Raw genomic sequence first — 17,445 nt, forward strand, 5'->3', positions numbered from 1 at the left:
AAGATTGTTGGAAAGGGAAGGTTGGGTCAAAAATCAACATCAAAATATTATAATGTGATGCAGGCAAAAGACAAACTGGTCCATATTGTATAGGCAGAATCTTGGTCAACTGAACCAGCCAACTACTAATAAAGTCAACAGATGATAGATAACCGTCTGTCTGTCTGTCTGTCTGTCTGTCTTTTGCTCGCCCTAATCAGTCTTGCGGCGGATGAGCAGCGCGCGTGCGTGTGAGTGTGTGTATAGGCTGGTGTCATGCGGTTAACGGTGTCAGTTTAACCCGCGCTCCCATCACGCTGGGTGAGACCCTGTGTTCACCACGCTGCGGTAACGCGCCCGTTAGGAATACAATCTCCGTCTTTGAGCTGCGGCTGCGGCTCGGTCCGCCGGTAACTGAAGGACTTCACCTCTGCCTCGGCTGCCTGCATGGGAGGACCTAACAGCTGCTCTCCTGTCCTCTCCACTCGCTCTCATGCTGGGGGAAAAAAGACATTTGTCTCCCGAAAAGTAACCTCCAAAAACGACTCACGTCTCAAACACGGACGTCAGGACCAAGTCGTAGGTAAGTTTTCTGCATGCTTTCAGATGTTTATGAAATTCTGACGTCAGTTGTAGCATTATTGATGTGTGCAATTTAGGAAAAAAAAGAAGAGAGAAAACCTTCAGAAAGTTGTGTAAAATTTGCAGCATGTGAGCCTGAGATAATAAAGACTGGTTTCATACATTCTGGCGTTTTAGTTGAGTTTTGGTGGAAAAGAATCAGTGAGGATGGATCAGTGGCTCAGTGTGTCTGATGATGGTTGTTACTGTTTGTGATGACCCCTGTCAGGCTACCTGTTGCAGCCAGAGCTGACCAGTGTGCCAGCTGTTGTCAGATATTGATGCTTCTTTGATTCATGTAGAATCCGGATGAGCAGATCTGACACCATCCAGCTCAGAGCATCTCACTGTGGTGGAAACATTCTTATTCCTCACATGGAAAATAGTTTCATTTCTAAAAAAATACATTCATGTCAGCTGCAGCTGCAGCTCTGAAAGTAAAGCTGCATTATTAGTCAGTCTGCAAGCTGTAAGATGCAGAGAGAGGACAACAAAGGACAAGCACTGAGTGTTTGAGGTCTTCTTCCTCATGCTGCTGGAGGGAATCTGAAGTCTACCTGAGAGGCAGCGAGTCCTTCCTCCACCCCCACCTCCTCCTGCAGCCTCTTCCTTCTCAAAGCTCATTTCCCATGCTTTTCATGCCTGCAGTTTAAACCCCTTTGATGTTTTCTCACTCTGAACCCTTCACAGTGAAAGAGATCCCTGGTATGTAAATGTTCTCTGATTGACTCTTGAGTCTTTTTAATTAACCCACTTGTATGCACGCTGCAGCTTTGTCCTCTGTGAAATGCCATCAGGGCTGGAGGTGGAGCCGTGATGGAAGAACATTGCTGTCAGTGGGATCTTCAAAGTTAGCGGCAGGTTGTGTTTCAGATGATGCCCGGTTTGATATTTTCTGTGACTTACTTCTGCGTGAAATCCTTGGCGATGATGTTAAAAGCAACACTTTGCACAGCGGCGGTGCTGCAGCTGGCAAAAAGGACTGCAGCTACATGATTTAATATTAATGACTTCGAAGATATCAAAAAGGAAGATCTGAGACGCAATATCCTGAAGGGAACTTATATTGATAAAAAGCTTAACTCTAATTGCAATATTTCTCCAGAACCTTCATGTTGAACCTTTTGCTCAAAGTAAAGTGCTTTATTAAATCCATATTTTTCTTTTGTTTTATCAGGTGTGAAAGTTATAAGATTTGTGCTATTTTCTACTATTGTAAAAACTATTTCTGCAAAAAAAAAAAAAAAAAAACAAAGAATAACAAAACAAAACAAAACAAAAAAAAACAAACAAACAAAAAAACAACTTTCCAATCATAGAGGACTTTGTTCCACCGTACAGAAACGAGAAGCTGAGGATGGATGCGCCCAGCGACTAGCCATGTGATTTCCACTTTCTGTCAGTAGGTGGCAAAATGCTCTCAGGGATCAGGAGAGACCCTCCCACCTGCTCCTGGAGGGGCAGCTTCAGCAGACACATCGCTGCTTCTCTGCCTCACCTTGGAGATTTCTCTGTAAAATATATCAAAGTAACATTCAGCCTGACCCCAATGCTCAGATTTAAAAAAATTTTTTACCGAAAGTGACAGTTTTACTCTTTACATGGTCAGACCAATCTTCTGAAGAAGTTTTTTGGCATGGGGACCAGAGTTGGATTCCTTCACACCTCCCCAAGCAAACAAGCCAGAGTTTGATTAAAGCAGATCGAACAGGGCTGCTGTGGATCAGCCTTAAAGGACATGAGAAAAATAAAACATAAATATCTTCTCCTGAGAAGGAAGGCTGGCCTGGTGACTTCACACATATTTGTCATATTTTTAAGCTATTGTGGCAGAACGTATCAGTGCTCATAAAGCTGAGTTCTCCTGCTCTGGAGTCAGTTTGGCCCCAGAGACTCATTTACATCTTGAACATCCTTATTTCTGAACCAGATCAGCCCAACGCTGTGAGACGTTGAATAACAAGAGATGGACTGAGTGAACCTGAGCTCAACGTTGAACTCCTGAATGTCTAAGTTCTGAGTTTGGTTCGAAAGGTGAACCTGTGGCATGTTGCGTCCCGTCCTCTGGGTCGTCCTGCTTACACTGCAGACTGGTGTGACTGTCTCGCAGAAGACCTTGTGAAGCATCTCGAGAGCTGTTTGTGTTGTCAATGTTATAATTATTGTAACATTATATTCTAATGTTATGATTATTTAATGTTGGTGTCACTGAAGTCCTGTGTAGCATAGGGAATTAGTTTTCTAACAGAAACAAATTACGATTTTATAACTTGTTTTAAAAAAGAAACCATTTATTAAATTCAATATCCCACTTCAATAACTCAGACTTAAAAATTCTATTGTGTATGCTACTCAAAAAGGTTGGGGATATTTGACGTTTGGGTGAAATTTATTGGAAGTGTGAAAAGTTCATGTTTGTTCATGTTTCTAACCTTGTTACAACTCAATGTTCAGTTGTAACAACAGTGGAGCTGTCATGAAACGGTGTGGGGGAAGTGATGAGGTAAATGCTGCAGACCTAGGTTGAAGTGAAGTGGTGGTTTTTAATGGTGAGAATATCCAGAACGGTCCAAAACAGCCAGGCAGCACGGCTGAGCGGAAGCCAGGGCTCAACTGGGGAAACAAATGGACACAGTGCAACACCTAGACAGAACTGAACACAAACAAACGACAAAGACCCGACGGAGACGCTGAGACACAGGTGACATTAAATACACAGGAGGTAATCAGGGAACGAGACACACCTGGGAACAATCAAGGGGAAGACAGGACAACACAGAAACTCAAACACACAGAAAAACTCAAATCAAAACAGAGAAAAACCAGTTCCTAACAGGAGCAGGTCGTGTTGTCCTTCAACATTAATTGCAGCTTTACACAGTTACCAAGGTGACTGATAGGCTGCAAGTGTTTCTCCTTCCAGCTCTCAATCCAACATGAAGAACTGCTCTGAAGAAAAGCAACCCCTCAGCATGATTCTGCCTGCACCATGTTTCATGGAAGAGATGATGTGTACAGAAGATTAATTGCTATGGATGCACAGATATGAACATTTGTGTCTATTGCTGATATCAATACTGCTGTTATGGCAGAATTTATCAATATTTTATTTCATCAACATTTTTATGTGATTAATTGTCAGAATAATCTGTAGATTACTCAATTACTAAAATAATTACAACAGCACCATAGCCACTGCATTGTAATGAATTGTAATGACTTGAACTGAAACAGTCTGCTTTGTGAATGAATATGGATGTATATAGATTACACTACTGGTTGTGTTTTGTCGTTCTTGGTAGTCGGTGTTGTAATGGATGTCAGCAGCAGTCAGAATCATTTTTTGTTGGGCAAATACTAGAAGAATTCTTCTTCTGTTGAGGTTTTTACCCATTAAAACAACTCAAACATGGGTCAGGTATGGAGAACCTTCACCCCCGCTAATGCCCAGGACCTGCTGCAGTCCTGCTGTGTTTCACTCTGTTTTCACAGCCTGCTCCTCAGACTAACAGTTCTACATTGTAAGTTTATGTCTGCTGCAGAAATTGCTGTTAGAGCTTCTGAAACGCTGAAGCTTCTGAGCACTGAAACCCTGTTTCATAGTACGAATGCATTAAGACTGAATTAGATCTTTGTTGGTTGAAAATCTAAAATACCCAGAGGAGTCAAACCTGAACTGTTTACACTGGGCATACAGTTAGGACCAAAATTAGTCATTGCCCCAGCAGCGTTAGGTTCATAGCAATATTGACGCAATATTGACTAATTGACCAATATGTTCCTTGATGTGATATTGCCTTTTCGTTGAGGCCCAACCAGAGTTCAAACTTGGAACTGATGGAGAATCTGTAGAGAGAGTGAGAGATCGTTGTGATGGCAGAGAATCCTTCAACCTGAAGGGTTTGGAGTCAACGATGAGTCATCACAGGAACAAAGATTTATACGCTGTGAGACCATTAAAGAGTTTTCCATTGATTACTTAGATTACATTGATTAATATGACGAGAATAAAACAAAGATTACTAAAAAATGTGACAGAGCAAAAACTTGTTTATTTCATTACTGCTGATTTATCTGCTTCAGCTACACCCTCTCTTACAGCCTCACTCCTCTTAAAACACACTTTACTATTTCAGTTGCTTAATTGTGGTTTTGGGTCAGATGGAGTGAACAGTATGTCCAATGAAATCAGATGTTTTTTGTTTGTATTATTATTCAGGATAATATCGTTTTTAAGACATCCCAAAATGAAGCTGTTGATTTTTCCATGCTGCTATCAGGATACCACAATTAAACAGATACAGTGAAGGAAACAGTAAATGAGAAAGATGGAGCATGTAATGTGGAACGTTGGGGAGCGATGGGGTGAGAAAAAGAGAAGACACGATTACAGGGAAGGCTTTGAAGTGGAGTTTGGCTATGGGAATCCTAGTGTGCCTTCAGGGGAAAGCTCCTCTCACACAACATCAATAATGAATGAAAGATATCTTGTTCAGTAGAAGATTCAACCTAACTGGCATACTGATTTGTTGCCATGGACCTTATGTAAAAATTGCATCAGTGTGTTTGTTATGCCTCATTAGTTAGATTAGACTAAAGACAATGAAGGAGAATTGATGAGGTTTGAAAGCAAACCAAAGAAAAATATGGCGACATTTTCACCAAATCCATAGTATGTCTACAGAGTGGCCATGTTGTTTTATTTACAAACAGCATCTGGACTCATTTCTCCTCAAGACACTTAGAACACTCATGATGAAAAACACTTTTGTGCATAGTTAGCTTTATTCAAACAAAAACCACATTGCTGACGGTTATACATGCAGTGTCTTCATTGTGTCTGAACACAGCATGCACAATGAATGAGCATAATATGAACAAAAGCATTCATACCTGTGTGATTATTTTCAGATTTTGTTTCATTACAGTCTAAAACTTTTATGTGTTTGACTGGATTTCTGACAGACTAACCTAAAGCAGTTGCAAAACGATTTACCCTGGACTCAATGTTGACCCTAGTGACTGAGATCAACGCTTAGTTGATTTTTATTTATTTTTTAATTTCATTTTTAAAAATTTAATAAAATCTATTATTCTTTTAAATTTAATAGACTGTTTTTTTGTTTCATTTCTACAATTTCCCTGAGGGAAAATCCCAAGGTTAAATAAATAGATAGATAAGATATCTATCTATGTTAGTAAGACATAGTTTATTAATGTCTGGGCTTAAATAAGATGATGTGGTCGTCTTTCTTTTATGTGTTTGTTTAGTGTTGATGCTCTCTTGATGCTGCGATCTGTTTGAAGAAGTTGAATCTCTACTCCAGCTTCAGGTCTTCTGCAGCCTCTAACAGGTTTCCCTCCAGGATTATCCTGGATTAGCTCCATCCTTCTTCTAATCAACTCTGACCTCCTTCCCTGTTTCTGCTGAAGAAAAGCAACCCCACAGCACGATGCTATAAATAAGATGTTTCACTGAACATTAAATTCAAATAAATTCTAAAATATTTTGTTTATCCTGAGGCAAAACTAAATGTTGTTATATCTCATACTCATATCTTGTTATGGATGGTGGTGCTGTGAGCAGGAAGAACAGTTTCCCAGTTGCACCAGAACAAGTTTTTCATTTTTTTGTCTACTCATCATTTTTCCTGACCCCTGGACATGGTGTTGACCTGACCGACAGAGATCAAGGCAGAGTAAGACTTAACTTTATTGGTATCTGGGATCAAATAGGAAGTTAATTAAGACAATTATTCATCTTTCTTTTATGTGTCTGTTTAATGCTGTGAGATTTTCTTGACGTAATGCAATGCAATCTGTTTGAAGTGATTTGTGTCTAAGGCAGAGTTTGAAAAGCTCGCTAAAATCAAGCTGGGCGTTCATATCTCCGCCTCTCTCCCTCTTCTTCTCTCTATCCTTTTTCTCTTCTTTCCTCATCCACATTCCCTCCATTGCTCTCCAGAGCCCAAATTCTCGATCCTGTGTCCAGCTTAAGATCCAGCAGTGGCAAAAATGTGAATTCTTGACAATTTCCAACCCACCTTAAGATTTTGATCAGGAATTCTTATTCTTACTATGTATAGTTGGGAGTTGAACATTCTGATCCATAATCTGCTCCAATATGGTTTTTTTTTTTCTTGGTTTAGTTTTTTTTCTAGATCTACTCCTACTTTGATGACTGTCAAGTCAGAAGTCGGTTTGTTAAAGAGAATGGGCCGAACAAACTAAGTTTTAATTTAACAAATGAAAAAGCAAACATTGATTATGATGATGCAGTGATTTACAGTGACAAACTAAATGCTTCATGGGTTTGTTTGATTTTCAGTCTGTGTGGGCAGTTTTTGTTTGTTTTCTTTTGTGCTTTTGTGTCACAGGAAATTGGTAGACAAGACAGGATTGGGAATGAACCTTTGGACAGCTGCATCAAGAATGGAGTATAAAAATAATTTATTGTCCCACAATGGGACAATGAATCAAACACCAGAAGCAAATTAAAGAGAAGTGAAAGCATGCGTTTTCAACACGAATGTGAAAATAACAAATAAGAGACTGTAAATAAGATAATAATACGATGCAGTTATTAAAAATAGATTATAAACATATTCAACTAGAAGAAGGTAAAAGATGTGTATTTTTATTCATAACCTTGTTAGAGTGGAGGCTGTTTTCACACAGTAACTTAGATGAATGACAGACGTCTTTGTGAAGTGAGGCAACTAATTTCTGCATGATTTTAATCTTTTTTTGAAGCTGAATTTCTATTGGTTGGTTTCCACTTATCAAGCAACCAGAACAAAACATGTCAGCAGGTGGTAATATTTACACTCTAACAAAGATGGACATTATAACAGGTATGAGGCAACATTCAGATTTTCAGATTGTCGTGTGAAAATTGACCAGGATAGAACTGCATGCCGCGGTTTATGACCCATGACCTGTCGCTGTCTTCACTCTTTCAGAAAGTTTGCAGTGAACGATAGCGTAGCGTTACCCTGGGCTCCTTTAATGCCATACATGGGGATAGTTTTGCGTCAGGCTCATCATTTTAAATCAGTGACTTTCTGCTATTTGAGGCAGGAAAGCAGTGAATCTCTCAGGTCCATGTTCATCGTCTCCAGTCTGTTTCCCAGTTGTTTTGCTTCAGTTAGCCTAGCACCTTGATTACCAACGTCCTTACGGACCTCCTCCAGCTTCTTGTTCTCTTCACTCTTAAAGCTGCTCACACCCTGCATGATCTTGTTTTTCATTGAGATAATGTCATTTTGAATTCTGTTCATACTGTAGTTTATAAATTCTTATTCTTACTAAACATGGGGAACCAATAAGTAGTTCTATACTTCTACCTTTTTATAAACTTTTTATACTTTTCTTGCTTTTTGTTGCTGAAAATGTGCTCTATAAATAAAATGACCTTACCTTGTTGCATATATTTTGGGTAGCCTTAGCTGTCGTTAGCTCGCTCTCCTGCATCATGCTGGCTTTGTTTTTGGTGTTTGTTGGATCTTCCCTCATCTCGTTGTAACTGTTAGTACACCGGGTCTCTTTTTCAATCTGACTCCAGGGATAGTTGTCATTATGAAGACAAACTGAATCAGTTTATCGAGTTTTGTAGCGTTTTCTTGTCTCTGATCAGGACGGCTAAAAGTTTTAAACTACCATCTTGGAAATGCGCCAGGAAATAAAAAACATAAAAGCCCAAAAAGCAAATAAGCATTCTAAGTCTCTTTAAGTTAAAGACAGCCTGAATGAATAAACTTAAGCTGTCAACTGATTCAATACAATCTATTGAAAATAGACTAACTGTTCTTTGTATTTATTTACAGTCTCCAACTATCCAAGCAGTTTGAACATATGACCGTCCAGGTTCCGCCCTGCAGCTCTCCATCAGGTTCAGAAACATGCTTTTTGTTCAAAGGAATTATTTCTTTCTGTCAACTTTTCAGCCAGCAGGAGGAACAGAGTGATTTCAATTAATTAAACACGTGTTCAATTCCCCTACAAAACTCACCATGAAATAATTATGACACAGTCTGCCGCAGTCTTGGGGACACAGCTGAGATAATGTAGTCTGATGGTGATGGTAAGCATAGAGGAGCAGACTCTTTCATGTTCTCAGCATCCGGCCTTCTGACTATTTATAGGGCCAAGAACAGGGATTTCTCTGGAGAAGAAGTTACTTGAAGGGCAGCTGACTTCGATTTAATTACCATTTTAATAAGCATTGTAAATTACATTATTCTCATGTGTATAATCCTATTTCTTACCAATATTCTTGGATCCTCATGTGTCAGTCTGTTAAGGCTTTGTGACAGTTCAATAGGTGAAGCTGTTCTTCATCATACTGAACTTACAGTAAAAACTTGTGTCATTTAAAGACTTGATATGTACTAGTGTGATGCATGCCAGTCACACAGCACAGCAATTAAAAGAGTTTTTCCAGGAACTTGTGTGGTTTCCAGGGGTAGACCCCATCAGATTTGTTTTTATGCCTAGATAGCCAAAGGCCGTCGTTTTTTTTTATTTAGCGCTGAAGTTACCAACTCATCAAGGCAGAGGCCACAACACACTTAGTCACAGCAAAGCTAATCAGACCAGGTCTCTAATCGTTCTTGGTTATTAATGGGGTATTATTATGTATTTTTAGGTAGGGATGTGCGATACGACATAAAATTCATGTCCCTACATCTATGGTAATGGGTGGCAGTAACAATCTATCACAATGACTTTGGCATAAAACTAAAAATATATAAAAAATCCCATACTAATTGGAATGTATTTATTTATAGTGTTAAAAAGTTTTTTAGGTTGTTTTTGTGGATTCATTTTTTGCAATGTTTTGTTTTCTTTAAAATGACATTTTTTGAAGTGAGAAAGGCAGTGAAAGTGTCAATGGAAGGCAGGAGCATCTCAATGGTGACTACCTGGTTAAATCAAAGCTAAATAAGTAAAATAAGTGAAAAACATACCTCTATTTAGAAATCATCAGAACTCTTGCTGCAGCGTTTTGGATCAGCTGAAGGTTTTAACGGCATTCCTGGACTTTCTGATAGTAAAGAATCACAGTTGTCCAGCCTTGAAGTAACAAATGCATGGACTGGTTTTTCAGCTTCACTCATGGACAGGATAATTTCAATTTTGGTAATGTTCCAGAGATGAAAAATGAAATCTCATAAACCCATTTAATATGAGATTTAAATGACACAGATGTTCTTAACTTCATTATTGCAGGCCAATTAATGCTATGTAAATTAGATGGCTGTCTAAGCAGTATCTTTTTTTAAAGACTGGTTCAGAGACATTTATATTGTCTGAATTCAAAAGAAAATAAAAAGAAATTAATAAAAACATCTAAGTTTTCATTTAGGGTGTACTGATTTCCTTAATTTTGGGAGATTGGTGATCGGCCAATACTTACAAGTGAAGCAGATCTTATCCACTGATCTTATCTACCTTGGATAGTCACTCCACTGTTACAAACTCAGTGACTTTACCAACATTTCAGAAAAAAAATTGGTATCAACCAAAAGTGGAATCGATAGGTCAGGCTTTTTAAAGATTGGTATTATGCGACCAGCCAGAAAACTGCAATCAGTGCACCCTAGTTTTTATATCTTCAAAACATGCCTGTAACCTATCTAATTGATTTGATTCATCATCATTTTATGGATAAATACAGCTGGATATAATCAGCATAACAGTGGAAACTTATCCCATGCTGACTGATAATATGAAACATAACTAGCAAGGGGAATTGGCCCAGGAACTGAATGGAACCATTGGGTGTAAAGAAGATTTATGCATGAACAAATTCTAGAATCTGCCAGAATTGAAATCCCTTCAATTCTAGGGATATTGAAGGGATTTTTGATTGCTGTAGGAAGTAGAAGGTCTTCCAAAAGCAAATTATTCTGAACAAGTAAGATTTCAACCAGCCTAGTGCTGTTCCGCTGATACTTAAAGGATGTTGAGTTTATTGTGACTGTATTAAAAGCAAAAACAAACACAACTGAGCTTTGAAACCTGCAGGAATCTCTTCAAACATCCCTGTTTGAAGAGTCATTGCTGTTCTCACACAATTGATTAGCTTCAATTTTTCAAGAAATCTGGATAAAAAAGGTGAGATTTAGATATAGGTCTGAAATTCGCTTAGTCAGAATGGATCCAATGCAAGTTGGATGTAATGTACTTTGAGCTGTATCAAGGCAGCAGTAACTTCAAGCATGTCAATATTTCACTAAAGTGCTCGCTCTCAGTGACTTCAGCAACAGGTGACAGAAAAATATAAGTGCTTACAAGGCAGCAGATGCCTCAGCTAAAAAACTCAGAAGATGCTGTGAATGCAACATCTGCCCTTAAACCTTTTCACTGGACCTGCTGGAGTGGCTGTTTGACACCGGCACAGACCACTTCTTATCCAGCTTCATCTGATTGTAATCCTCTCAAATTTGCTTTGCAGGCTGTCCTGATTGCAAAGAACAGCCACACGCCACAGAAAAGCTGCAAGCCTTCAGAAGCCTCACTCCATTTCTGTCACATTGGGGAATGCTTAGCACTGCAAGTTAAAGTTTACCAAAGTGACAAACTTTTGTCAAGCTTGTCACTTGCTCCGTCTCAGCAAGAGGAGCACAGGGAGGGGTTCTCCTTCAACAGTCGCAAAATCACAATCAAACACCTATAATAAATAAAAGCAAACAAACTAATAACATTTTTGTTTAATCTTCTTAAAGAGGCAGCAACATGTATTTTCTTGGCATATAGTGCCAATTGTTTAGCATAAACAAGTAACTGTTAAATTCAATGAATGGAACTTAATTTTTTTTTGCATTTTCACACCTCAAAATTGGGCCTCTGTCTCTTTAAACACTTCACCTCTTTCTGAAACTCCACCTGCATTAAGTCTTCACAACATGGCTCCTCTGTTAACCCTTTAACAACATTTTTACTGAGAAGGAGCTTGTTTACTGAGCAAACCAGTGAACAAGCTACTGGTTGTTTACTGTAGCTTGTTTAGTGCTACAGTAAACCAGCTACTGCTGCTGGCTAGTCTGAAGGAGCTGAGTGGGGAGATTATGGAGGAGGGCTGCTATGTGAGTTGAAAGCTCAGAAGCTCAGAGGAGGAGCTGCGTCTGGAAGGCGGGGCTAGGTTGGGAGAGACAAACCCTAAAGACTAGCATCTGGAATTGGAGCAGAAGATGGTTCCACATAGTATTGACTCAGGGAGGCAGCAATCCAGCGTCTCATGTTTTGCACATCAAACTTTTCAGTTTTATATCAATAAAAGTTTTAGAGGCGCATAGTGTTCTTTACACTTCACAACTGTATACTGCTTTATGTTAGTTTTCCATATTAAATTCCAATAAAATATATTTATATTAGTGGTTGTGACAAAATATGTAAATGGGGTATGAATACTTTTGCTTCTGTAAAATAAAGAAAACTTGAAGGTTGCACAATATGGACTCCTGCAGCTTATAGACAAGTGCACCTTCTATGTGTATTTTTCTTCTTTTTTTTTTAAAGCTTGCTGGTGCAGCGTGTATTTCAGAGTCACTCAATAGTCTGGAAATTACAGTAACTGGTTGGGCCATCCTTCGCAACAGTAATTGCAATCCAGCGTCTTCTTTGCAACGCATTTTGTGTGTCATCATCATAAACATGGCGAGAAATGCTGATTGAGTCTCCTTCCAGCCGGCCCGCTGCAGCCCGGGGCCGATCAGTCCAGTCACGTCTGCCGGCCCTCAGAGCTGTCTTAAACACCACACAGATCAGCTTGTCTCAGCCGCTTTGATCTCTTTCAGATAGCGGGAGTTCTCAGAGGGAAAATCCATAGTAAAGCTTTTGGATTTCACAGTGCTGAAGCAATCTAGTAAAAATGATGCTGGTATATGAGGCGCCTTCTAAAAGGAGGTCTGATTTTCACCCAGTGAGACAGACTCTGCAGGGGCGTCCCAGGAGGACAGAAACAATAAAATGAGAATATCTTCGCATGGCAAACAGAATACAAATAATTCTTTTAGATTTGCTCATGAAGAATTGAACTGCTCATGTACATCAAAGCCACAGTGATTTGTGGCGTGCTACACAGAGGAGCTTTTGACTTTAGACACCAGCTTCTTGTTTGGTCAATAGCTCTTAGAATGAGTTCTAGGGATATTGAAGGGATTTTTGATTGCTGTGGGAAGTAGAAGTTCTTCTAAAAGCAAATTATTCTGAACAAGCAATTACTTAAAGGGCCAGGATTATGTGCTTTCCATGCACATTGTGCAATTTTATAGCACAACCAAGTTACTATGTCAACTTGAGTTGTTATAAAATATTTTATAAATATCAAATATGACTTAAAATCAATTTGACTTTGTAGTTTAATGCCTTGAAATTGGGCCTCTATGTCTTTAAAAGCACCTGCTCTGTCTGAAACTCCTCCTTCAGGAGCCATGTTGTGTTAATAGAGCACAGCATGGCTCTATTAACCCTTTAACAATGTTTTTACCAGTGTTGCCCTGAGAAGTAGCTCAGTGCAATACTTGTAACTGTTGATGAGCAGTTCCACGAGATGTTTGCTAATTGCTGCTGGCTAGTCTGAAGGAGTGGAGTGGAGGAGTCGACAAGAAGGGTTGCTCTGTGAGGAAGAAACTTGGAAACTGCAGCTCTGAGAAGGTTCTGCGTCATGAAGGCGTTGGTTGCCATGGGAGAATATTATAGTCATGCATGAAAGAATTAAAGGTCTAGTGTTATGCAAAGTTCACTTTTCTGTAATACCACCGACTGCTTCTAAAAAAACCACCCAGCTGTTTTTTGGGAATAAGTATTTTTTTTGTTTTTGTCTAAATGCTGAGTCAGGAGGGCGTGGCCAGTAGCAGCTCATTTGCATAATCATGACATAACCCTAACACAGTGCATTCCTTGATGAGCTCAGAACTGGTTGGGTGAAATCTCAATATCTGAAAATGATTTTATGTCTCAAATCTAATAAACATGTTTTGTATAGACCACAGACCTAACCGAGCTTGTTCAAGGAAGAAGCATAATAGTGGATCTTTAACACTTTACCTACATTCTTGATGAGGGGATAACATTATACCATTATGTCAGGCTCTACAAACTTGATTTTACTTCACACTGCCCCATTAAAAACAAATGGCTGAGGGTTTTAAAATTACTGTTATTTATAAGTTATAATTCTGACTGAACTAGGAAAGATTCCACACTTGTGAATTTTGCCACTCCTTGTTAGAGATCAGCAAGTTGTGGAAAATTACTGGAACATTGAACAGTTGGACATGTGGATTCAGATACGTAGAGAAGGTCACTTTAAGGTCATCTGTAAAGGTCATAGTGCCTTTTAGGTTCATCCTGACATGTTACCTGAAAGCTAAATATCCTTTACTTTTAGTTCCCAAAAACAAACATCTTCTCAGGACGAATACAAATGGCAAATGGTCTGGATTAATATTTCCAATTATTTTCACCACTCAAAGCGTTTTAAACTATAGTCACATTCACCCATTCACACTCACAAATGCTCACACCTTCATATACCAATACGCAGATTGGTAGGCAATTGAACCTACAACCTTCTGATCGCAAGACAACCACTCTACCCACAGAGCAACAGTCGCCTAAAAACAAGTTAACTCAATAAAGGCAGATTCATGATTATTTACATATTTGATATTTGTCATTAAACAACACATTCAAACTTAGTTTGCTTTTTCAAATTGGCTAAAACTTCTCTGTAGAAGGAAACCTGGCAGATTGCATTCAGTCACTGAGTTCCAACAACCCCTGCACTGTGCATGCATGTAGCGACAGTGGAGAGAAAAACTCCTTCAAGGTGAAGACTGAGGAACACAGCAGAGCGGTCAGACCAGCAGAGAGATTTAAATCAGGGTTAGGTTTAAAAAACATTTTCCCATCATCTGAAATATGGAAACAGGAAGATAAAACTAAACGGACCAGCTGGGCTGGGAAGCAGAGAGGACGACCATGGAGGAGATGCAGAGATCCACAGCTCAGGTGGGAACATCTGTTGACATGGAAACACACAACCACATTCAGCATACAGCTTGAGTCATGAGCATGAGCTTCAGTTTTAGTCTGTAGATGTTGTTTCTGTGCAGCTCTACAAAAATTTACCAACTTCTGGCAGTTTGAAGATAAAACTGCAGATAAGTGAGAAGCAGAGAAGAGCACTCTTGTGAACACACCCTTGTGTGTGTGAAGCACATCAGAGCGTGGAGCACTGTATGCCTTTAATTAGAGAGTAGCTGTTACAGTATGTACTTGTAAAAAGGCTGTGAAGCAGCCTGTTTTATAAAAAATACATGGAAGTGTTTGTTGTGGAGCTCTCCTGTGGAGGATCTGTCGGTGTGTATTTCACAGAGTGTGTGTGTTGTGAGAGGGAGCTCTTTTGACCTTGCTGTCGTTCCTTTCGATTTTTACCACTCACACACTGTCAGGCAAATTTAATGCAGTGCATTGATCAACTTCATATTGAAACCAACTATTTCTGCCTCCCCCATCACTCAACAGGTTTCTACCCCGCTCACACACAAGCGCTAACTAAAATTGCTGATTGATTACATGTTGCTATGGATAATAGATGGTGACCTCCAGTTTGCCTTTGCTGCTGCTGCTGCTGTTGTCTCAGCTTGAAGAATAGCCACAGGATCCCAAACCAATGATCTTTTCCCCATCCTGCCCTAAAGCCTCTAAGTCTGAATAATTCAATTTGTATCCACTAAAGCTGCATTTGTCAAACTGGGTTTGCGCTTGCAGCTCCTTTAACCAGCCTGCTGCACTCCACACATTTTGATTCACAAAATTCCAAAGACATTTGAAGTGACTGTGTATGGAGGAGGAGCAGGAGAACTTCTCCAACATCCTGAAAATTCATTATGTTCAGTTCTAGACAGCATAAATTGTGAATGCAATTTCAAGCATGTTTCCTCCAATTAAAAGGGATTTCAGTGGCATTGAACACCATTGAATGTTGCTTTGTTCCAAAGGTACCTCTGCTTTATTTGGGCTTTTTAGTACAACTATAACTCCGTATAAAATTCTTATTTATTGAAAAATTAAAAGGCTTCTTTTAAAGTGTGGCAGAAAAGTCATTATTAAAGAATTTCCTCTAAAACTCTGGGGAGCTTTAACAAAGATGAACGTCCATGACACACAGTTGAAAGCAGATGTTTACATTTACTTTATGAAAAGAAAAGGTTGATAGAAAAAGCAACATTTGAAAGAAAAACTTCCTGCGTTATACTAGAAAGTTTTTATTGTTGCTTTGGTGGTTTTTGGTTATTCAGTAGCCACTCCTCCGTTACTGTGCTACAGAAGAGATTGCTACATCAGTACTTATTCTGCATCAGCATTTATTCAGCAAATGTGTTTCAAACTCTCCCATCCACCCGTGGCTCTGTCTGTAAAACCTGGAAAATTTTCAAAGTCCAAACTTCCAGTATTGATGGGAGGACTGAGAGGCCTCAGCAGTCACATTAACCAAATATTTTCAGTCTGGTGACAGAAAAATCAGATAGCCATCCATCATTGACTTGGTGGGTTTATGATGAGTTAAATTTCACAAGGTTGCCTTGCAGTGAACGGGCCATCTGTCCGGGGTGTACCTCACCTCTCATCCCCCTCGCTCCTAGATGATAAGTGTGTTACATAATGGATGGATGGATGTAACATTGGGGCTGCACATTTGCACAGTTGGTAGCACTGTTGCCTTGCAATAAGAAGGTCCTGGGTTCGATTCCCGGCCCAAGGTCTTTCTGCTTGGAGTTTGCATGTTCTCCCTGTGCATGGTGGGTTCTCTACAGGTTCTCCAGGTTCCTCCCACAGTCCAAAAACATGACTGTCAGGTTAATTGGTCTCTCCAACGTCTCCCTAGGTGTGAGTCTGTGTGTGTGTGTGCATGGTTGTTTCTCCTGTCTGTTTTTGTGCCTGTGACAGACTGGTGACCTGTTCAGGGTGACCCCGCCTCTCGCCCGGAACGTTAGCTGGAGATAGACACCAGGACCTCCCGACCCCACTAGGGACAAGAAAATGGATGGATGTAACATTGAGGCGTACGTCTGGATATATTTTTAGACATCTCAAACACACTGCTTTCTTGTCTGATATCATGAGAGAATAAAACATCTCAGCCAATAACTGAAGAGAACTCTGGACCCCCACCAGCCTGGTTCATCAATGGGTTCACATTCAGTTGTTGAAAGAATAATATGCAAACAGCATGGGGATGTGGTGCTGCTCAGGAAGGAGACGGGAAATGCTGTAAAGACTGGCCCTAATGTCCCGTCATCATTAGGACTACACTGCCTTCGCCACATGAAATGCATCTAGACAGTTCAGCTAAACTCTTCCCTAATACAAAACTCTGAGGAAAGTTGACCTTTTGTCCACAGGTTTATTGAATCCAATGAAGTGTGAAATTAAAAGACACAAAAGAGGATACATCACTTTACATTCTTTTTTATAAACATGTACATGTAATTTTAGTGTAACATAATTAAATACTGTCCCAAATGAATTAGCGAAGTAGTGCAAACTTACAATAAACATGCAAAAATATTTAACATCACACTCAACAAACCAGAGATTCTGCAAAAAATAATGATGTACAATAATGTATTAAACATAAGTTACCCAAAAGGCTTCATCAGGACAAAGATGTATGCAGATGGGACTGGACTGACTAAATACATGGGTGATTTATACAATCTAACTCTCAGCCTGGCTTCCTGGCTGAAGCCACATGACATGCAGGTTGGCTGCACCTCTTAAAGGGAAAGCCCCCACATATGGACACACCCACAAAAATCCCCAACAACACAT

General features: G+C 39.6%; 1 protein-coding gene across 1 annotated transcript in view; it reads left to right on the forward strand.

The window, feature by feature from the left end:
* The first annotated feature begins 227 nt into the window (after positions 1 to 227).
* Positions 228 to 17,445, forward strand: part of LOC122843512 (retinoic acid receptor beta-like) — a 141,689-nt gene continuing 124,471 nt past the window's right edge. Inside the window, exon 1 of the mRNA XM_044138308.1 lies at positions 228 to 562. The gene's annotated coding sequence lies outside the window, so the exon portion shown is untranslated. The remainder of the gene's footprint in view (positions 563 to 17,445) is intronic.

This window comes from Gambusia affinis, linkage group LG14 (genome assembly GCF_019740435.1).
Source record: "Gambusia affinis linkage group LG14, SWU_Gaff_1.0, whole genome shotgun sequence".
NCBI classification, from domain to species: Eukaryota; Metazoa; Chordata; class Actinopteri; order Cyprinodontiformes; family Poeciliidae; genus Gambusia; species Gambusia affinis.